This window comes from Schistocerca piceifrons, unplaced genomic scaffold, assembly GCF_021461385.2.
Source record: "Schistocerca piceifrons isolate TAMUIC-IGC-003096 unplaced genomic scaffold, iqSchPice1.1 HiC_scaffold_1137, whole genome shotgun sequence".
Classification (NCBI taxonomy): Eukaryota; Metazoa; Arthropoda; class Insecta; order Orthoptera; family Acrididae; genus Schistocerca; species Schistocerca piceifrons.
Genome location: NW_025726947.1, coordinates 46384 through 66485, shown reverse-complemented (window position 1 = coordinate 66485; position 20102 = coordinate 46384). Strand labels below are relative to the sequence as shown.

Here is a 20102-nt window from a genome sequence, read left to right as displayed (position 1 = left end):
CACCTTCAGATACACTTTCCTTGCGTCTGATGGTGACGTAGGCAAAGTTTTAAGTTGCTATTTCCATTACGTCACATTGATCAGAGAAACGGTAATTTACATCTGCAACGGAACAAAATTACGTTCCGCCCAGCGTGGGGCTCGAACCCACGACCCTGAGATTAAGAGTCTCATGCTCTACCGACTGAGCTAGCCGGGCTGCGTCGGTGACTACGTGTCGGGTCGCACGACACACAGTTCTCGTTTCGGTGGGGTGGTCCCATACAGAATCTCTCCATGCTGCCTAATGTTTTCCTAGCGTCACACACGTCACGTACTTCACTTTTATTTCATAATCATTTCTGAGAGGTACAGGAATTGCATGAAAACCTGCAGCGCTAGTGGTGTCAAAATTAACACACATATTTGATTTGACTCAGAAGCCGAACGGGTTACTTTCCGACGCTGTCTTAGATGCGCAAATGCCAGCCAAAACTCGCGGTGACGGCACTCAGCCGACCATTTCGCTAGATAACACCGTTCTGGCTGTGTGTGTATCAAGCTCAAGTGCATCTCCAAGCAGGAAATGGACAACAGCAACATTCAGACGATTTCGTACTGCTCAATAGCTACACTAAAACGGTGTGTTTCTTTTGCAGAATTGGAAAAACACGACCGTGACAGGATTCGAACCTGCAATCTTCGGATCCGAAGTCCGACGCCTTATCCATTAGGCCACACGGTCACTGGCCGCCAAGTATTCCTTACATTCGTGTCATCTCGAAACGCTCATACCGCTGAGGAATTGTGTTTTCGTTCTACACAGCCGCTGCCTCTTGCTGCTTCCCACCCATTCGTTACATTCAAGCCTTTACGAGACCGACCAAGTAGAGATTGGGAATCAAGACCACACACTTTGTGCATTCGAAATCGAAGGCAGGGCGTCCCTCGCCGCATTTGCTACGATGGCGATTTGCTACTTCTGCAGAAGCGGCGGCGTCGACGACGACGACGACGCTCGCGAGAGGCTCTGTGATATTTGAAAAACACATGTAAAAAATATAAATCAGACTCCGCCTCCCACCCTACGCTGTACCGTTTTGGAAAATGCTTTATCTGCGACATTCGCCTCAATCACATCTGAGAGTAATTCTAAATAAAACACCTGTTGCTAATTGTTCGTCGTTCCAGATACTGCTTGCTATACGGCCACGACGCGCAACTGATTTCGAAAATTCGTTTGCTTCCTGTGAGGATCGAACTCACGACCCCTGGTTTACTAGACCAGTGCTCTGCCACTGAGCTAAAGAGGCGCGGCCTAGCGGTAGTTTTGCGTACTTTGTGCTTACGCTCGTCTGGATCATCAGGCTTAAGCTGACAACACTTCATATTACCGACTAATATTTGCAGCTATGGCGCACCATTACTGCTTGGCTACACATCTCACACGTAACCGATGTGCTCTCCAACCAACACCACTTACATTTCAGAACATGTCTTTGACACATGTCTACGAAATCACCTTCACCTTCAGATACACTTTCCTTGCGTCTGATGGTGACGTAGGCAAAGTTTTAAGTTGCTATTTCCATTACGTCACATTGATCAGAGAAACGGTAATTTACATCTGCAACGGAACAAAATTACGTTCCGCCCAGCGTGGGGCTCGAACCCACGACCCTGAGATTAAGAGTCTCATGCTCTACCGACTGAGCTAGCCGGGCTGCGTCGGTGACTACGTGTCGGGTCGCACGACACACAGTTCTCGTTTCGGTGGGGTGGTCCCATACAGAATCTCTCCATGCTGCCTAATGTTTTCCTAGCGTCACACACGTCACGTACTTCACTTTTATTTCATAATCATTTCTGAGAGGTACAGGAATTGCATGAAAACCTGCAGCGCTAGTGGTGTCAAAATTAACACACATATTTGATTTGACTCAGAAGCCGAACGGGTTACTTTCCGACGCTGTCTTAGATGCGCAAATGCCAGCCAAAACTCGCGGTGACGGCACTCAGCCGACCATTTCGCTAGATAACACCGTTCTGGCTGTGTGTGTATCAAGCTCAAGTGCATCTCCAAGCAGGAAATGGACAACAGCAACATTCAGACGATTTCGTACTGCTCAATAGCTACACTAAAACGGTGTGTTTCTTTTGCAGAATTGGAAAAACACGACCGTGACAGGATTCGAACCTGCAATCTTCGGATCCGAAGTCCGACGCCTTATCCATTAGGCCACACGGTCACTGGCCGCCAAGTATTCCTTACATTCGTGTCATCTCGAAACGCTCATACCGCTGAGGAATTGTGTTTTCGTTCTACACAGCCGCTGCCTCTTGCTGCTTCCCACCCATTCGTTACATTCAAGCCTTTACGAGACCGACCAAGTAGAGATTGGGAATCAAGACCACACACTTTGTGCATTCGAAATCGAAGGCAGGGCGTCCCTCGCCGCATTTGCTACGATGGCGATTTGCTACTTCTGCAGAAGCGGCGGCGTCGACGACGACGACGACGCTCGCGAGAGGCTCTGTGATATTTGAAAAACACATCTAAAAAATATAATTCAGACTGCCGCCTCCCACCCTACGCTGTACCGCTTTGGAAAATGCTTTATCTGCGACATTCGCCTCAATCACATCTGAGAGTAATTCTAAATAAAACACCTGTTGCTAATTGTTCGTCGTTCCAGATACTGCTTGCTATACGGCCACGACGCGCAACTGATTTCGAAAATTCGTTTGCCTCCTGTGAGGATCGAACTCACGACCCCTGGTTTACTAGACCAGTGCTCTGCCACTGAGCTAAAGAGGCGCGGCCTAGCGGTAGTTTTGCGTACTTCGTGCTTACGCTCGTCTGGATCATCAGGCTTAAGCTGACAACACTTCATATTACTGACTAATATTTGCAGCTATGGCGCACCATTACTGCTTGGCTACACATCTCACACGTAACCGATGTGCTCTCCAACCAACACCACTTACATTTCAGAACATGTCTTTGACACATGTCTACGAAATCACCTTCACCTTCAGATACACTTTCCTTGCGACTGATGTACACGTAGGCAAAGTTTTAAGTTGCTATTTCCATTACGTCACATTGATCAGAGAAACGGTAATTTACATCTGCAGCGGAACAAAATTACGTTCCGCCCAGCGTGGGGCTCGAACCCACGACCCTGAGATTAAGAGTCTCATGCTCTACCGACTGAGCTAGCCGGGCTGCGTCGGTGACTACGTGTCGGGTCGCACGACACACAGTTCTCGTTTCGGTGGGGTGGTCCCATACAGAATCTCTCCATGCTGCCTAATGTTTTCCTAGCGTCACACACGTCACGTACTTCACTTTTATTTCATAATCATTTCTGAGAGGTACAGGAATTGCATGAAAACCTGCAGCGCTAGTGGTGTCAAAATTAACACACATATTTGATTTGACTCAGAAGCCGAACGGGTTACTTTCCGACGCTGTCTTAGATGCGCAAATGCCAGCCAAAACTCGCGGTGACGGCACTCAGCCGACCATTTCGCTAGATAACACCGTTCTGGCTGTGTGTGTATCAAGCTCAAGTGCATCTCCAAGCAGGAAATGGACAACAGCAACATTCAGACGATTTCGTACTGCTCAATAGCTACACTAAAACGGTGTGTTTCTTTTGCAGAATTGGAAAAACACGACCGTGATAGGATTCGAACCTGCAATCTTCGGATCCGAAGTCCGACGCCTTATCCATTAGGCCACACGGTCACTGGCCGCCAAGTATTCCTTACATTCGTGTCATCTCGAAACGCTCATACCGCTGAGGAATTGTGTTTTCGTTCTACACAGCCGCTGCCTCTTGCTGCTTCCCACCCATTCGTTACATTCAAGCCTTTACGAGACCGACCAAGTAGAGATTGGGAATCAAGACCACACACTTTGTGCATTCGAAATCGAAGGCAGGGCGTCCCTCGCCGCATTTGCTACGATGGCGATTTGCTACTTCTGCAGAAGCGGCGGCGTCGACGACGACGACGACGACGACGCTCGCGAGAGGCTCTGTGATATTTGAAAAACACATGTAAAAAATATAAATCAGACTCCGCCTCCCACCCTACGCTGTACCGTTTTGGAAAATGCTTTATCTGCGACATTCGCCTCAATCACATCTGAGAGTAATTCTAAATAAAACACCTGTTGCTAATTGTTCGTCGTTCCAGATACTGCTTGCTATACGGCCACGACGCGCAACTGATTTCGAAAATTCGTTTGCTTCCTGTGAGGATCGAACTCACGACCCCTGGTTTACTAGACCAGTGCTCTGCCACTGAGCTAAAGAGGCGCGGCCTAGCGGTAGTTTTGCGTACTTTGTGCTTACGCTCGTCTGGATCATCAGGCTTAAGCTGACAACACTTCATATTACCGACTAATATTTGCAGCTATGGCGCACCATTACTGCTTGGCTACACATCTCACACGTAACCGATGTGCTCTCCAACCAACACCACTTACATTTCAGAACATGTCTTTGACACATGTCTACGAAATCACCTTCACCTTCAGATACACTTTCCTTGCGTCTGATGGTGACGTAGGCAAAGTTTTAAGTTGCTATTTCCATTACGTCACATTGATCAGAGAAACGGTAATTTACATCTGCAACGGAACAAAATTACGTTCCGCCCAGCGTGGGGCTCGAACCCACGACCCTGAGATTAAGAGTCTCATGCTCTACCGACTGAGCTAGCCGGGCTGCGTCGGTGACTACGTGTCGGGTCGCACGACACACAGTTCTCGTTTCGGTGGGGTGGTCCCATACAGAATCTCTCCATGCTGCCTAATGTTTTCCTAGCGTCACACACGTCACGTACTTCACTTTTATTTCATAATCATTTCTGAGAGGTACAGGAATTGCATGAAAACCTGCAGCGCTAGTGGTGTCAAAATTAACACACATATTTGATTTGACTCAGAAGCCGAACGGGTTACTTTCCGACGCTGTCTTAGATGCGCAAATGCCAGCCAAAACTCGCGGTGACGGCACTCAGCCGACCATTTCGCTAGATAACACCGTTCTGGCTGTGTGTGTATCAAGCTCAAGTGCATCTCCAAGCAGGAAATGGACAACAGCAACATTCAGACGATTTCGTACTGCTCAATAGCTACACTAAAACGGTGTGTTTCTTTTGCAGAATTGGAAAAACACGACCGTGACAGCATTCGAACCTGCAATCTTCGGATCCGAAGTCCGACGCCTTATCCATTAGGCCACACGGTCACTGGCCGCCAAGTATTCCTTACATTCGTGTCATCTCGAAACGCTCATACCGCTGAGGAATTGTGTTTTCGTTCTACACAGCCGCTGCCTCTTGCTGCTTCCCACCCATTCGTTACATTCAAGCCTTTACGAGACCGACCAAGTAGAGATTGGGAATCAAGACCACACACTTTGTGCATTCGAAATCGAAGGCAGGGCGTCCCTCGCCGCATTTGCTACGATGGCGATTTGCTACTTCTGCAGAAGCGGCGGCGTCGACGACGACGACGACGCTCGCGAGAGGCTCTGTGATATTTGAAAAACACATGTAAAAAATATAAATCAGACTCCGCCTCCCACCCTACGCTGTACCGTTTTGGAAAATGCTTTATCTGCGACATTCGCCTCAATCACATCTGAGAGTAATTCTAAATAAAACACCTGTTGCTAATTGTTCGTCGTTCCAGATACTGCTTGCTATACGGCCACGACGCGCAACTGATTTCGAAAATTCGTTTGCTTCCTGTGAGGATCGAACTCACGACCCCTGGTTTACTAGACCAGTGCTCTGCCACTGAGCTAAAGAGGCGCGGCCTAGCGGTAGTTTTGCGTACTTTGTGCTTACGCTCGTCTGGATCATCAGGCTTAAGCTGACAACACTTCATATTACCGACTAATATTTGCAGCTATGGCGCACCATTACTGCTTGGCTACACATCTCACACGTAACCGATGTGCTCTCCAACCAACACCACTTACATTTCAGAACATGTCTTTGACACATGTCTACGAAATCACCTTCACCTTCAGATACACTTTCCTTGCGTCTGATGGTGACGTAGGCAAAGTTTTAAGTTGCTATTTCCATTACGTCACATTGATCAGAGAAACGGTAATTTACATCTGCAACGGAACAAAATTACGTTCCGCCCAGCGTGGGGCTCGAACCCACGACCCTGAGATTAAGAGTCTCATGCTCTACCGACTGAGCTAGCCGGGCTGCGTCGGTGACTACGTGTCGGGTCGCACGACACACAGTTCTCGTTTCGGTGGGGTGGTCCCATACAGAATCTCTCCATGCTGCCTAATGTTTTCCTAGCGTCACACACGTCACGTACTTCACTTTTATTTCATAATCATTTCTGAGAGGTACAGGAATTGCATGAAAACCTGCAGCGCTAGTGGTGTCAAAATTAACACACATATTTGATTTGACTCAGAAGCCGAACGGGTTACTTTCCGACGCTGTCTTAGATGCGCAAATGCCAGCCAAAACTCGCGGTGACGGCACTCAGCCGACCATTTCGCTAGATAACACCGTTCTGGCTGTGTGTGTATCAAGCTCAAGTGCATCTCCAAGCAGGAAATGGACAACAGCAACATTCAGACGATTTCGTACTGCTCAATAGCTACACTAAAACGGTGTGTTTCTTTTGCAGAATTGGAAAAACACGACCGTGATAGGATTCGAACCTGCAATCTTCGGATCCGAAGTCCGACGCCTTATCCATTAGGCCACACGGTCACTGGCCGCCAAGTATTCCTTACATTCGTGTCATCTCGAAACGCTCATACCGCTGAGGAATTGTGTTTTCGTTCTACACAGCCGCTGCCTCTTGCTGCTTCCCACCCATTCGTTACATTCAAGCCTTTACGAGACCGACCAAGTAGAGATTGGGAATCAAGACCACACACTTTGTGCATTCGAAATCGAAGGCAGGGCGTCCCTCGCCGCATTTGCTACGATGGCGATTTGCTACTTCTGCAGAAGCGGCGGCGTCGACGACGACGACGACGACGACGCTCGCGAGAGGCTCTGTGATATTTGAAAAACACATGTAAAAAATATAAATCAGACTCCGCCTCCCACCCTACGCTGTACCGTTTTGGAAAATGCTTTATCTGCGACATTCGCCTCAATCACATCTGAGAGTAATTCTAAATAAAACACCTGTTGCTAATTGTTCGTCGTTCCAGATACTGCTTGCTATATGGCCACGACGCGCAACTGATTTCGAAAATTCGTTTGCTTCCTGTGAGGATCGAACTCACGACCCCTGGTTTACTAGACCAGTGCTCTGCCACTGAGCTAAAGAGGCGCGGCCTAGCGGTAGTTTTGCGTACTTTGTGCTTACGCTCGTCTGGATCATCAGGCTTAAGCTGACAACACTTCATATTACCGACTAATATTTGCAGCTATGGCGCACCATTACTGCTTGGCTACACATCTCACACGTAACCGATGTGCTCTCCAACCAACACCACTTACATTTCAGAACATGTCTTTGACACATGTCTACGAAATCACCTTCACCTTCAGATACACTTTCCTTGCGTCTGATGGTGACGTAGGCAAAGTTTTAAGTTGCTATTTCCATTACGTCACATTGATCAGAGAAACGGTAATTTACATCTGCAACGGAACAAAATTACGTTCCGCCCAGCGTGGGGCTCGAACCCACGACCCTGAGATTAAGAGTCTCATGCTCTACCGACTGAGCTAGCCGGGCTGCGTCGGTGACTACGTGTCGGGTCGCACGACACACAGTTCTCGTTTCGGTGGGGTGGTCCCATACAGAATCTCTCCATGCTGCCTAATGTTTTCCTAGCGTCACACACGTCACGTACTTCACTTTTATTTCATAATCATTTCTGAGAGGTACAGGAATTGCATGAAAACCTGCAGCGCTAGTGGTGTCAAAATTAACACACATATTTGATTTGACTCAGAAGCCGAACGGGTTACTTTCCGACGCTGTCTTAGATGCGCAAATGCCAGCCAAAACTCGCGGTGACGGCACTCAGCCGACCATTTCGCTAGATAACACCGTTCTGGCTGTGTGTGTATCAAGCTCAAGTGCATCTCCAAGCAGGAAATGGACAACAGCAACATTCAGACGATTTCGTACTGCTCAATAGCTACACTAAAACGGTGTGTTTCTTTTGCAGAATTGGAAAAACACGACCGTGACAGCATTCGAACCTGCAATCTTCGGATCCGAAGTCCGACGCCTTATCCATTAGGCCACACGGTCACTGGCCGCCAAGTATTCCTTACATTCGTGTCATCTCGAAACGCTCATACCGCTGAGGAATTGTGTTTTCGTTCTACACAGCCGCTGCCTCTTGCTGCTTCCCACCCATTCGTTACATTCAAGCCTTTACGAGACCGACCAAGTAGAGATTGGGAATCAAGACCACACACTTTGTGCATTCGAAATCGAAGGCAGGGCGTCCCTCGCCGCATTTGCTACGATGGCGATTTGCTACTTCTGCAGAAGCGGCGGCGTCGACGACGACGACGACGCTCGCGAGAGGCTCTGTGATATTTGAAAAACACATGTAAAAAATATAAATCAGACTCCGCCTCCCACCCTACGCTGTACCGTTTTGGAAAATGCTTTATCTGCGACATTCGCCTCAATCACATCTGAGAGTAATTCTAAATAAAACACCTGTTGCTAATTGTTCGTCGTTCCAGATACTGCTTGCTATACGGCCACGACGCGCAACTGATTTCGAAAATTCGTTTGCTTCCTGTGAGGATCGAACTCACGACCCCTGGTTTACTAGACCAGTGCTCTGCCACTGAGCTAAAGAGGCGCGGCCTAGCGGTAGTTTTGCGTACTTTGTGCTTACGCTCGTCTGGATCATCAGGCTTAAGCTGACAACACTTCATATTACCGACTAATATTTGCAGCTATGGCGCACCATTACTGCTTGGCTACACATCTCACACGTAACCGATGTGCTCTCCAACCAACACCACTTACATTTCAGAACATGTCTTTGACACATGTCTACGAAATCACCTTCACCTTCAGATACACTTTCCTTGCGTCTGATGGTGACGTAGGCAAAGTTTTAAGTTGCTATTTCCATTACGTCACATTGATCAGAGAAACGGTAATTTACATCTGCAACGGAACAAAATTACGTTCCGCCCAGCGTGGGGCTCGAACCCACGACCCTGAGATTAAGAGTCTCATGCTCTACCGACTGAGCTAGCCGGGCTGCGTCGGTGACTACGTGTCGGGTCGCACGACACACAGTTCTCGTTTCGGTGGGGTGGTCCCATACAGAATCTCTCCATGCTGCCTAATGTTTTCCTAGCGTCACACACGTCACGTACTTCACTTTTATTTCATAATCATTTCTGAGAGGTACAGGAATTGCATGAAAACCTGCAGCGCTAGTGGTGTCAAAATTAACACACATATTTGATTTGACTCAGAAGCCGAACGGGTTACTTTCCGACGCTGTCTTAGATGCGCAAATGCCAGCCAAAACTCGCGGTGACGGCACTCAGCCGACCATTTCGCTAGATAACACCGTTCTGGCTGTGTGTGTATCAAGCTCAAGTGCATCTCCAAGCAGGAAATGGACAACAGCAACATTCAGACGATTTCGTACTGCTCAATAGCTACACTAAAACGGTGTGTTTCTTTTGCAGAATTGGAAAAACACGACCGTGACAGGATTCGAACCTGCAATCTTCGGATCCGAAGTCCGACGCCTTATCCATTAGGCCACACGGTCACTGGCCGCCAAGTATTCCTTACATTCGTGTCATCTCGAAACGCTCATACCGCTGAGGAATTGTGTTTTCGTTCTACACAGCCGCTGCCTCTTGCTGCTTCCCACCCATTCGTTACATTCAAGCCTTTACGAGACCGACCAAGTAGAGATTGGGAATCAAGACCACACACTTTGTGCATTCGAAATCGAAGGCAGGGCGTCCCTCGCCGCATTTGCTACGATGGCGATTTGCTACTTCTGCAGAAGCGGCGGCGTCGACGACGACGACGACGCTCGCGAGAGGCTCTGTGATATTTGAAAAACACATCTAAAAAATATAATTCAGACTGCCGCCTCCCACCCTACGCTGTACCGCTTTGGAAAATGCTTTATCTGCGACATTCGCCTCAATCACATCTGAGAGTAATTCTAAATAAAACACCTGTTGCTAATTGTTCGTCGTTCCAGATACTGCTTGCTATACGGCCACGACGCGCAACTGATTTCGAAAATTCGTTTGCCTCCTGTGAGGATCGAACTCACGACCCCTGGTTTACTAGACCAGTGCTCTGCCACTGAGCTAAAGAGGCGCGGCCTAGCGGTAGTTTTGCGTACTTCGTGCTTACGCTCGTCTGGATCATCAGGCTTAAGCTGACAACACTTCATATTACTGACTAATATTTGCAGCTATGGCGCACCATTACTGCTTGGCTACACATCTCACACGTAACCGATGTGCTCTCCAACCAACACCACTTACATTTCAGAACATGTCTTTGACACATGTCTACGAAATCACCTTCACCTTCAGATACACTTTCCTTGCGACTGATGTACACGTAGGCAAAGTTTTAAGTTGCTATTTCCATTACGTCACATTGATCAGAGAAACGGTAATTTACATCTGCAGCGGAACAAAATTACGTTCCGCCCAGCGTGGGGCTCGAACCCACGACCCTGAGATTAAGAGTCTCATGCTCTACCGACTGAGCTAGCCGGGCTGCGTCGGTGACTACGTGTCGGGTCGCACGACACACAGTTCTCGTTTCGGTGGGGTGGTCCCATACAGAATCTCTCCATGCTGCCTAATGTTTTCCTAGCGTCACACACGTCACGTACTTCACTTTTATTTCATAATCATTTCTGAGAGGTACAGGAATTGCATGAAAACCTGCAGCGCTAGTGGTGTCAAAATTAACACACATATTTGATTTGACTCAGAAGCCGAACGGGTTACTTTCCGACGCTGTCTTAGATGCGCAAATGCCAGCCAAAACTCGCGGTGACGGCACTCAGCCGACCATTTCGCTAGATAACACCGTTCTGGCTGTGTGTGTATCAAGCTCAAGTGCATCTCCAAGCAGGAAATGGACAACAGCAACATTCAGACGATTTCGTACTGCTCAATAGCTACACTAAAACGGTGTGTTTCTTTTGCAGAATTGGAAAAACACGACCGTGATAGGATTCGAACCTGCAATCTTCGGATCCGAAGTCCGACGCCTTATCCATTAGGCCACACGGTCACTGGCCGCCAAGTATTCCTTACATTCGTGTCATCTCGAAACGCTCATACCGCTGAGGAATTGTGTTTTCGTTCTACACAGCCGCTGCCTCTTGCTGCTTCCCACCCATTCGTTACATTCAAGCCTTTACGAGACCGACCAAGTAGAGATTGGGAATCAAGACCACACACTTTGTGCATTCGAAATCGAAGGCAGGGCGTCCCTCGCCGCATTTGCTACGATGGCGATTTGCTACTTCTGCAGAAGCGGCGGCGTCGACGACGACGACGACGACGACGCTCGCGAGAGGCTCTGTGATATTTGAAAAACACATGTAAAAAATATAAATCAGACTCCGCCTCCCACCCTACGCTGTACCGTTTTGGAAAATGCTTTATCTGCGACATTCGCCTCAATCACATCTGAGAGTAATTCTAAATAAAACACCTGTTGCTAATTGTTCGTCGTTCCAGATACTGCTTGCTATACGGCCACGACGCGCAACTGATTTCGAAAATTCGTTTGCTTCCTGTGAGGATCGAACTCACGACCCCTGGTTTACTAGACCAGTGCTCTGCCACTGAGCTAAAGAGGCGCGGCCTAGCGGTAGTTTTGCGTACTTTGTGCTTACGCTCGTCTGGATCATCAGGCTTAAGCTGACAACACTTCATATTACCGACTAATATTTGCAGCTATGGCGCACCATTACTGCTTGGCTACACATCTCACACGTAACCGATGTGCTCTCCAACCAACACCACTTACATTTCAGAACATGTCTTTGACACATGTCTACGAAATCACCTTCACCTTCAGATACACTTTCCTTGCGTCTGATGGTGACGTAGGCAAAGTTTTAAGTTGCTATTTCCATTACGTCACATTGATCAGAGAAACGGTAATTTACATCTGCAACGGAACAAAATTACGTTCCGCCCAGCGTGGGGCTCGAACCCACGACCCTGAGATTAAGAGTCTCATGCTCTACCGACTGAGCTAGCCGGGCTGCGTCGGTGACTACGTGTCGGGTCGCACGACACACAGTTCTCGTTTCGGTGGGGTGGTCCCATACAGAATCTCTCCATGCTGCCTAATGTTTTCCTAGCGTCACACACGTCACGTACTTCACTTTTATTTCATAATCATTTCTGAGAGGTACAGGAATTGCATGAAAACCTGCAGCGCTAGTGGTGTCAAAATTAACACACATATTTGATTTGACTCAGAAGCCGAACGGGTTACTTTCCGACGCTGTCTTAGATGCGCAAATGCCAGCCAAAACTCGCGGTGACGGCACTCAGCCGACCATTTCGCTAGATAACACCGTTCTGGCTGTGTGTGTATCAAGCTCAAGTGCATCTCCAAGCAGGAAATGGACAACAGCAACATTCAGACGATTTCGTACTGCTCAATAGCTACACTAAAACGGTGTGTTTCTTTTGCAGAATTGGAAAAACACGACCGTGACAGCATTCGAACCTGCAATCTTCGGATCCGAAGTCCGACGCCTTATCCATTAGGCCACACGGTCACTGGCCGCCAAGTATTCCTTACATTCGTGTCATCTCGAAACGCTCATACCGCTGAGGAATTGTGTTTTCGTTCTACACAGCCGCTGCCTCTTGCTGCTTCCCACCCATTCGTTACATTCAAGCCTTTACGAGACCGACCAAGTAGAGATTGGGAATCAAGACCACACACTTTGTGCATTCGAAATCGAAGGCAGGGCGTCCCTCGCCGCATTTGCTACGATGGCGATTTGCTACTTCTGCAGAAGCGGCGGCGTCGACGACGACGACGACGACGCTCGCGAGAGGCTCTGTGATATTTGAAAAACACATGTAAAAAATATAAATCAGACTCCGCCTCCCACCCTACGCTGTACCGTTTTGGAAAATGCTTTATCTGCGACATTCGCCTCAATCACATCTGAGAGTAATTCTAAATAAAACACCTGTTGCTAATTGTTCGTCGTTCCAGATACTGCTTGCTATACGGCCACGACGCGCAACTGATTTCGAAAATTCGTTTGCTTCCTGTGAGGATCGAACTCACGACCCCTGGTTTACTAGACCAGTGCTCTGCCACTGAGCTAAAGAGGCGCGGCCTAGCGGTAGTTTTGCGTACTTTGTGCTTACGCTCGTCTGGATCATCAGGCTTAAGCTGACAACACTTCATATTACCGACTAATATTTGCAGCTATGGCGCACCATTACTGCTTGGCTACACATCTCACACGTAACCGATGTGCTCTCCAACCAACACCACTTACATTTCAGAACATGTCTTTGACACATGTCTACGAAATCACCTTCAGATACACTTTCCTTGCGTCTGATGGTGACGTAGGCAAAGTTTTAAGTTGCTATTTCCATTACGTCACATTGATCAGAGAAACGGTAATTTACATCTGCAACGGAACAAAATTACGTTCCGCCCAGCGTGGGGCTCGAACCCACGACCCTGAGATTAAGAGTCTCATGCTCTACCGACTGAGCTAGCCGGGCTGCGTCGGTGACTACGTGTCGGGTCGCACGACACACAGTTCTCGTTTCGGTGGGGTGGTCCCATACAGAATCTCTCCATGCTGCCTAATGTTTTCCTAGCGTCACACACGTCACGTACTTCACTTTTATTTCATAATCATTTCTGAGAGGTACAGGAATTGCATGAAAACCTGCAGCGCTAGTGGTGTCAAAATTAACACACATATTTGATTTGACTCAGAAGCCGAACGGGTTACTTTCCGACGCTGTCTTAGATGCGCAAATGCCAGCCAAAACTCGCGGTGACGGCACTCAGCCGACCATTTCGCTAGATAACACCGTTCTGGCTGTGTGTGTATCAAGCTCAAGTGCATCTCCAAGCAGGAAATGGACAACAGCAACATTCAGACGATTTCGTACTGCTCAATAGCTACACTAAAACGGTGTGTTTCTTTTGCAGAATTGGAAAAACACGACCGTGACAGGATTCGAACCTGCAATCTTCGGATCCGAAGTCCGACGCCTTATCCATTAGGCCACACGGTCACTGGCCGCCAAGTATTCCTTACATTCGTGTCATCTCGAAACGCTCATACCGCTGAGGAATTGTGTTTTCGTTCTACACAGCCGCTGCCTCTTGCTGCTTCCCACCCATTCGTTACATTCAAGCCTTTACGAGACCGACCAAGTAGAGATTGGGAATCAAGACCACACACTTTGTGCATTCGAAATCGAAGGCAGGGCGTCCCTCGCCGCATTTGCTACGATGGCGATTTGCTACTTCTGCAGAAGCGGCGGCGTCGACGACGACGACGACGCTCGCGAGAGGCTCTGTGATATTTGAAAAACACATGTAAAAAATATAAATCAGACTCCGCCTCCCACCCTACGCTGTACCGTTTTGGAAAATGCTTTATCTGCGACATTCGCCTCAATCACATCTGAGAGTAATTCTAAATAAAACACCTGTTGCTAATTGTTCGTCGTTCCAGATACTGCTTGCTATACGGCCACGACGCGCAACTGATTTCGAAAATTCGTTTGCTTCCTGTGAGGATCGAACTCACGACCCCTGGTTTACTAGACCAGTGCTCTGCCACTGAGCTAAAGAGGCGCGGCCTAGCGGTAGTTTTGCGTACTTTGTGCTTACGCTCGTCTGGATCATCAGGCTTAAGCTGACAACACTTCATATTACCGACTAATATTTGCAGCTATGGCGCACCATTACTGCTTGGCTACACATCTCACACGTAACCGATGTGCTCTCCAACCAACACCACTTACATTTCAGAACATGTCTTTGACACATGTCTACGAAATCACCTTCACCTTCAGATACACTTTCCTTGCGTCTGATGGTGACGTAGGCAAAGTTTTAAGTTGCTATTTCCATTACGTCACATTGATCAGAGAAACGGTAATTTACATCTGCAACGGAACAAAATTACGTTCCGCCCAGCGTGGGGCTCGAACCCACGACCCTGAGATTAAGAGTCTCATGCTCTACCGACTGAGCTAGCCGGGCTGCGTCGGTGACTACGTGTCGGGTCGCACGACACACAGTTCTCGTTTCGGTGGGGTGGTCCCATACAGAATCTCTCCATGCTGCCTAATGTTTTCCTAGCGTCACACACGTCACGTACTTCACTTTTATTTCATAATCATTTCTGAGAGGTACAGGAATTGCATGAAAACCTGCAGCGCTAGTGGTGTCAAAATTAACACACATATTTGATTTGACTCAGAAGCCGAACGGGTTACTTTCCGACGCTGTCTTAGATGCGCAAATGCCAGCCAAAACTCGCGGTGACGGCACTCAGCCGACCATTTCGCTAGATAACACCGTTCTGGCTGTGTGTGTATCAAGCTCAAGTGCATCTCCAAGCAGGAAATGGACAACAGCAACATTCAGACGATTTCGTACTGCTCAATAGCTACACTAAAACGGTGTGTTTCTTTTGCAGAATTGGAAAAACACGACCGTGACAGGATTCGAACCTGCAATCTTCGGATCCGAAGTCCGACGCCTTATCCATTAGGCCACACGGTCACTGGCCGCCAAGTATTCCTTACATTCGTGTCATCTCGAAACGCTCATACCGCTGAGGAATTGTGTTTTCGTTCTACACAGCCGCTGCCTCTTGCTGCTTCCCACCCATTCGTTACATTCAAGCCTTTACGAGACCGACCAAGTAGAGATTGGGAATCAAGACCACACACTTTGTGCATTCGAAATCGAAGGCAGGGCGTCCCTCGCCGCATTTGCTTCGATGGCGATTTGCTACTTCTGCAGAAGCGGCGGCGGCGACGACGACGACGCTCGCGAGAGGCTCTGTGATATTTGAAAAACACATGTAAAAAATATAAATCAGACTCCGCCTCCCACCCTACGCTGTACCGTTTTGGAAAATGCTTTATCTGCGACATTCGCCTCAATCACATCTGAGAGTAATTCTAAATAAAACACCTGTTGCTAATTGTTCGTCGTTCCAGATACTGCTTGCTATACGGCCACGACGCGCAACTGATTTCGAAAATTCGTTTGCTTCCTGTGAGGATCGAACTCACGACCCCTGGTTTACTAGACCAGTGCTCTGCCACTGAGCTAAAGAGGCGCGGCCTAGCGGTAGTTTTGCGTACTTTGTGCTTACGCTCGTCTGGATCATCAGGCTTAAGCTGACAACACTTCATATTACCGACTAATATTTGCAGCTATGGCGCACCATTACTGCTTGGCTACACATCTCACACGTAACCGATGTGCTCTCCAACCAACACCACTTACATTTCAGAACATGTCTTTGACACATGTCTACGAAATCACCTTCACCTTCAGATACACTTTCCTTGCGTCTGATGGTGACGTAGGCAAAGTTTTAAGTTGCTATTTCCATTACGTCACATTGATCAGAGAAACGGTAATTTACATCTGCAACGGAACAAAATTACGTTCCGCCCAGCGTGGGGCTCGAACCCACGACCCTGAGATTAAGAGTCTCATGCTCTACCGACTGAGCTAGCCGGGCTGCGTCGGTGACTACGTGTCGGGTCGCACGACACACAGTTCTCGTTTCGGTGGGGTGGTCCCATACAGAATCTCTCCATGCTGCCTAATGTTTTCCTAGCGTCACACACGTCACGTACTTCACTTTTATTTCATAATCATTTCTGAGAGGTACAGGAATTGCATGAAAACCTGCAGCGCTAGTGGTGTCAAAATTAACACACATATTTGATTTGACTCAGAAGCCGAACGGGTTACTTTCCGACGCTGTCTTAGATGCGCAAATGCCAGCCAAAACTCGCGGTGACGGCACTCAGCCGACCATTTCGCTAGATAACACCGTTCTGGCTGTGTGTGTATCAAGCTCAAGTGCATCTCCAAGCAGGAAATGGACAACAGCAACATTCAGACGATTTCGTACTGCTCAATAGCTACACTAAAACGGTGTGTTTCTTTTGCAGAATTGGAAAAACACGACCGTGACAGGATTCGAACCTGCAATCTTCGGATCCGAAGTCCGACGCCTTATCCATTAGGCCACACGGTCACTGGCCGCCAAGTATTCCTTACATTCGTGTCATCTCGAAACGCTCATACCGCTGAGGAATTGTGTTTTCGTTCTACACAGCCGCTGCCTCTTGCTGCTTCCCACCCATTCGTTACATTCAAGCCTTTACGAGACCGACCAAGTAGAGATTGGGAATCAAGACCACACACTTTGTGCATTCGAAATCGAAGGCAGGGCGTCCCTCGCCGCATTTGCTACGATGGCGATTTGCTACTTCTGCAGAAGCGGCGGCGGCGACGACGACGACGCTCGCGAGAGGCTCTGTGATATTTGAAAAACACATCTAAAAAATATAATTCAGACTGCCGCCTCCCACCCTACGCTGTACCGCTTTGGAAAATGCTTTATCTGCGACATTCGCCTCAATCACATCTGAGAGTAATTCTAAATAAAACACCTGTTGCTAATTGTTCGTCGTTCCAGATACTGCTTGCTATACGGCCACGACGCGCAACTGATTTCGAAAATTCGTTTGCCTCCTGTGAGGATCGAACTCACGACCCCTGGTTTACTAGACCAGTGCTCTGCCACTGAGCTAAAGAGGCGCGGCCTAGCGGTAGTTTTGCGTACTTCGTGCTTACGCTCGTCTGGATCATCAGGCTTAAGCTGACAACACTTCATATTACTGACTAATATTTGCAGCTATGGCGCACCATTACTGCTTGGCTACACATCTCACACGTAACCGATGTGCTCTCCAACCAACACCACTTACATTTCAGAACATGTCTTTGACACATGTCTACGAAATCACCTTCACCTTCAGATACACTTTCCTTGCGACTGATGTACACGTAGGCAAAGTTTTAAGTTGCTATTTCCATTACGTCACATTGATCAGAGAAACGGTAATTTACATCTGCAGCGGAACAAAATTACGTTCCGCCCAGCGTGGGGCTCGAACCCACGACCCTGAGATTAAGAGTCTCATGCTCTACCGACTGAGCTAGCCGGGCTGCGTCGGTGACTACGTGTCGGGTCGCACGACACACAGTTCTCGTTTCGGTGGGGTGGTCCCATACAGAATCTCTCCATGCTGCCTAATGTTTTCCTAGCGTCACACACGTCACGTACTTCACTTTTATTTCATAATCATTTCTGAGAGGTACAGGAATTGCATGAAAACCTGCAGCGCTAGTGGTGTCAAAATTAACACACATATTTGATTTGACTCAGAAGCCGAACGGGTTACTTTCCGACGCTGTCTTAGATGCGCAAATGCCAGCCAAAACTCGCGGTGACGGCACTCAGCCGACCATTTCGCTAGATAACACCGTTCTGGCTGTGTGTGTATCAAGCTCAAGTGCATCTCCAAGCAGGAAATGGACAACAGCAACATTCAGACGATTTCGTACTGCTCAATAGCTACACTAAAACGGTGTGTTTCTTTTGCAGAATTGGAAAAACACGACCGTGATAGGATTCGAACCTGCAATCTTCGGATCCGAAGTCCGACGCCTTATCCATTAGGCCACACGGTCACTGGCCGCCAAGTATTCCTTACATTCGTGTCATCTCGAAACGCTCATACCGCTGAGGAATTGTGTTTTCGTTCTACACAGCCGCTGCCTCTTGCTGCTTCCCACCCATTCGTTACATTCAAGCCTTTACGAGACCGACCAAGTAGAGATTGGGAATCAAGACCACACACTTTGTGCATTCGAAATCGAAGGCAGGGCGTCCCTCGCCGCATTTGCTACGATGGCGATTTGCTACTTCTGCAGAAGCGGCGGCGTCGACGACGACGACGACGACGCTCGCGAGAGGCTCTGTGATATTTGAAAAACACATGTAAAAAATATAAATCAGACTCCGCCTCCCACCCTACGCTGTACCGTTTTGGAAAATGCTTTATCTGCGACATTCGCCTCAATCACATCTGAGAGTAATTCTAAATAAAACACCTGTTGCTAATTGTTCGTCGTTCCAGATACTGCTTGCTATACGGCCACGACGCGCAACTGATTTCGAAAATTCGTTTGCTTCCTGTGAGGATCGAACTCACGACCCCTGGTTTACTAGACCAGTGCTCTGCCACTGAGCTAAAGAGGCGCGGCCTAGCGGTAGTTTTGCGTACTTTGTGCTTACGCTCGTCTGGATCATCAGGCTTAAGCTGACAACACTTCATATTACCGACTAATATTTGCAGCTATGGCGCACCATTACTGCTTGGCTACACATCTCACACGTAACCGATGTGCTCTCCAACCAACACCACTTACATTTCAGAACATGTCTTTGACACATGTCTACGAAATCACCTTCACCTTCAGATACACTTTCCTTGCGTCTGATGGTGACGTAGGCAAAGTTTTAAGTTGCTATTTCCATTACGTCACATTGATCAGAGAAACGGTAATTTACATCTGCAACGGAACAAAATTACGTTCCGCCCAGCGTGGGGCTCGAACCCACGACCCTGAGATTAAGAGTCTCATGCTCTACCGACTGAGCTAGCCGGGCTGCGTCGGTGACTACGTGTCGGGTCGCACGACACACAGTTCTCGTTTCGGTGGGGTGGTCCCATACAGAATCTCTCCATGCTGCCTAATGTTTTCCTAGCGTCACACACGTCACGTACTTCACTTTTATTTCATAATCATTTCTGAGAGGTACAGGAATTGCATGAAAACCTGCAGCGCTAGTGGTGTCAAAATTAACACACATATTTGATTTGACTCAGAAGCCGAACGGGTTACTTTCCGACGCTGTCTTAGATGCGCAAATGCCAGCCAAAACTCGCGGTGACGGCACTCAGCCGACCATTTCGCTAGATAACACCGTTCTGGCTGTGTGTGT

At 48.1% G+C, this 20102-nt stretch overlaps 40 non-coding genes across 40 annotated transcripts; all 40 read right to left on the bottom strand.

Moving 5' to 3' along the window:
- Window positions 1-126: 126 nt before the first annotated feature.
- On the bottom strand, window positions 127-199 carry Trnak-cuu. The gene has a single exon. It is a non-coding gene; the product is annotated as a tRNA-Lys (tRNA).
- A 452-nt stretch (window positions 200-651) lies between these two features.
- Window positions 652-724, bottom strand: Trnar-ucg. Its single transcript has one exon. It is a non-coding gene; the product is annotated as a tRNA-Arg (tRNA).
- A 496-nt stretch (window positions 725-1220) lies between these two features.
- Window positions 1221-1292, bottom strand: Trnat-agu. Its single transcript has one exon. It is a non-coding gene; the product is annotated as a tRNA-Thr (tRNA).
- A 338-nt stretch (window positions 1293-1630) lies between these two features.
- Trnak-cuu lies at window positions 1631-1703 on the bottom strand. The gene has a single exon. It is a non-coding gene; the product is annotated as a tRNA-Lys (tRNA).
- Window positions 1704-2155: 452 nt separating this feature from the next.
- Trnar-ucg lies at window positions 2156-2228 on the bottom strand. Its single transcript has one exon. It is a non-coding gene; the product is annotated as a tRNA-Arg (tRNA).
- Window positions 2229-2725: 497 nt separating this feature from the next.
- On the bottom strand, window positions 2726-2797 carry Trnat-agu. Its single transcript has one exon. It is a non-coding gene; the product is annotated as a tRNA-Thr (tRNA).
- A 338-nt stretch (window positions 2798-3135) lies between these two features.
- Window positions 3136-3208, bottom strand: Trnak-cuu. Its single transcript has one exon. It is a non-coding gene; the product is annotated as a tRNA-Lys (tRNA).
- Window positions 3209-3660: 452 nt separating this feature from the next.
- Window positions 3661-3733, bottom strand: Trnar-ucg. The gene has a single exon. It is a non-coding gene; the product is annotated as a tRNA-Arg (tRNA).
- A 502-nt stretch (window positions 3734-4235) lies between these two features.
- On the bottom strand, window positions 4236-4307 carry Trnat-agu. The gene has a single exon. It is a non-coding gene; the product is annotated as a tRNA-Thr (tRNA).
- A 338-nt stretch (window positions 4308-4645) lies between these two features.
- Window positions 4646-4718, bottom strand: Trnak-cuu. Its single transcript has one exon. It is a non-coding gene; the product is annotated as a tRNA-Lys (tRNA).
- Window positions 4719-5170: 452 nt separating this feature from the next.
- On the bottom strand, window positions 5171-5243 carry Trnar-ucg. Its single transcript has one exon. It is a non-coding gene; the product is annotated as a tRNA-Arg (tRNA).
- Window positions 5244-5739: 496 nt separating this feature from the next.
- Trnat-agu lies at window positions 5740-5811 on the bottom strand. Its single transcript has one exon. It is a non-coding gene; the product is annotated as a tRNA-Thr (tRNA).
- A 338-nt stretch (window positions 5812-6149) lies between these two features.
- Window positions 6150-6222, bottom strand: Trnak-cuu. The gene has a single exon. It is a non-coding gene; the product is annotated as a tRNA-Lys (tRNA).
- A 452-nt stretch (window positions 6223-6674) lies between these two features.
- Window positions 6675-6747, bottom strand: Trnar-ucg. Its single transcript has one exon. It is a non-coding gene; the product is annotated as a tRNA-Arg (tRNA).
- A 502-nt stretch (window positions 6748-7249) lies between these two features.
- Trnat-agu lies at window positions 7250-7321 on the bottom strand. Its single transcript has one exon. It is a non-coding gene; the product is annotated as a tRNA-Thr (tRNA).
- A 338-nt stretch (window positions 7322-7659) lies between these two features.
- On the bottom strand, window positions 7660-7732 carry Trnak-cuu. Its single transcript has one exon. It is a non-coding gene; the product is annotated as a tRNA-Lys (tRNA).
- Window positions 7733-8184: 452 nt separating this feature from the next.
- Window positions 8185-8257, bottom strand: Trnar-ucg. Its single transcript has one exon. It is a non-coding gene; the product is annotated as a tRNA-Arg (tRNA).
- Window positions 8258-8753: 496 nt separating this feature from the next.
- On the bottom strand, window positions 8754-8825 carry Trnat-agu. Its single transcript has one exon. It is a non-coding gene; the product is annotated as a tRNA-Thr (tRNA).
- A 338-nt stretch (window positions 8826-9163) lies between these two features.
- Trnak-cuu lies at window positions 9164-9236 on the bottom strand. The gene has a single exon. It is a non-coding gene; the product is annotated as a tRNA-Lys (tRNA).
- A 452-nt stretch (window positions 9237-9688) lies between these two features.
- Window positions 9689-9761, bottom strand: Trnar-ucg. The gene has a single exon. It is a non-coding gene; the product is annotated as a tRNA-Arg (tRNA).
- Window positions 9762-10258: 497 nt separating this feature from the next.
- Trnat-agu lies at window positions 10259-10330 on the bottom strand. The gene has a single exon. It is a non-coding gene; the product is annotated as a tRNA-Thr (tRNA).
- Window positions 10331-10668: 338 nt separating this feature from the next.
- Trnak-cuu lies at window positions 10669-10741 on the bottom strand. The gene has a single exon. It is a non-coding gene; the product is annotated as a tRNA-Lys (tRNA).
- Window positions 10742-11193: 452 nt separating this feature from the next.
- Trnar-ucg lies at window positions 11194-11266 on the bottom strand. The gene has a single exon. It is a non-coding gene; the product is annotated as a tRNA-Arg (tRNA).
- A 502-nt stretch (window positions 11267-11768) lies between these two features.
- Trnat-agu lies at window positions 11769-11840 on the bottom strand. The gene has a single exon. It is a non-coding gene; the product is annotated as a tRNA-Thr (tRNA).
- Window positions 11841-12178: 338 nt separating this feature from the next.
- Window positions 12179-12251, bottom strand: Trnak-cuu. Its single transcript has one exon. It is a non-coding gene; the product is annotated as a tRNA-Lys (tRNA).
- A 452-nt stretch (window positions 12252-12703) lies between these two features.
- Window positions 12704-12776, bottom strand: Trnar-ucg. The gene has a single exon. It is a non-coding gene; the product is annotated as a tRNA-Arg (tRNA).
- A 499-nt stretch (window positions 12777-13275) lies between these two features.
- Trnat-agu lies at window positions 13276-13347 on the bottom strand. Its single transcript has one exon. It is a non-coding gene; the product is annotated as a tRNA-Thr (tRNA).
- Window positions 13348-13679: 332 nt separating this feature from the next.
- On the bottom strand, window positions 13680-13752 carry Trnak-cuu. Its single transcript has one exon. It is a non-coding gene; the product is annotated as a tRNA-Lys (tRNA).
- A 452-nt stretch (window positions 13753-14204) lies between these two features.
- Trnar-ucg lies at window positions 14205-14277 on the bottom strand. The gene has a single exon. It is a non-coding gene; the product is annotated as a tRNA-Arg (tRNA).
- Window positions 14278-14773: 496 nt separating this feature from the next.
- On the bottom strand, window positions 14774-14845 carry Trnat-agu. The gene has a single exon. It is a non-coding gene; the product is annotated as a tRNA-Thr (tRNA).
- A 338-nt stretch (window positions 14846-15183) lies between these two features.
- Window positions 15184-15256, bottom strand: Trnak-cuu. Its single transcript has one exon. It is a non-coding gene; the product is annotated as a tRNA-Lys (tRNA).
- A 452-nt stretch (window positions 15257-15708) lies between these two features.
- Window positions 15709-15781, bottom strand: Trnar-ucg. The gene has a single exon. It is a non-coding gene; the product is annotated as a tRNA-Arg (tRNA).
- A 493-nt stretch (window positions 15782-16274) lies between these two features.
- Window positions 16275-16346, bottom strand: Trnat-agu. The gene has a single exon. It is a non-coding gene; the product is annotated as a tRNA-Thr (tRNA).
- Window positions 16347-16684: 338 nt separating this feature from the next.
- Window positions 16685-16757, bottom strand: Trnak-cuu. Its single transcript has one exon. It is a non-coding gene; the product is annotated as a tRNA-Lys (tRNA).
- A 452-nt stretch (window positions 16758-17209) lies between these two features.
- Trnar-ucg lies at window positions 17210-17282 on the bottom strand. The gene has a single exon. It is a non-coding gene; the product is annotated as a tRNA-Arg (tRNA).
- A 494-nt stretch (window positions 17283-17776) lies between these two features.
- Trnat-agu lies at window positions 17777-17848 on the bottom strand. Its single transcript has one exon. It is a non-coding gene; the product is annotated as a tRNA-Thr (tRNA).
- A 338-nt stretch (window positions 17849-18186) lies between these two features.
- On the bottom strand, window positions 18187-18259 carry Trnak-cuu. Its single transcript has one exon. It is a non-coding gene; the product is annotated as a tRNA-Lys (tRNA).
- Window positions 18260-18711: 452 nt separating this feature from the next.
- Trnar-ucg lies at window positions 18712-18784 on the bottom strand. Its single transcript has one exon. It is a non-coding gene; the product is annotated as a tRNA-Arg (tRNA).
- Window positions 18785-19283: 499 nt separating this feature from the next.
- Trnat-agu lies at window positions 19284-19355 on the bottom strand. Its single transcript has one exon. It is a non-coding gene; the product is annotated as a tRNA-Thr (tRNA).
- Window positions 19356-19693: 338 nt separating this feature from the next.
- Trnak-cuu lies at window positions 19694-19766 on the bottom strand. Its single transcript has one exon. It is a non-coding gene; the product is annotated as a tRNA-Lys (tRNA).
- Between the last annotated feature and the right edge of the window lie 336 nt (window positions 19767-20102).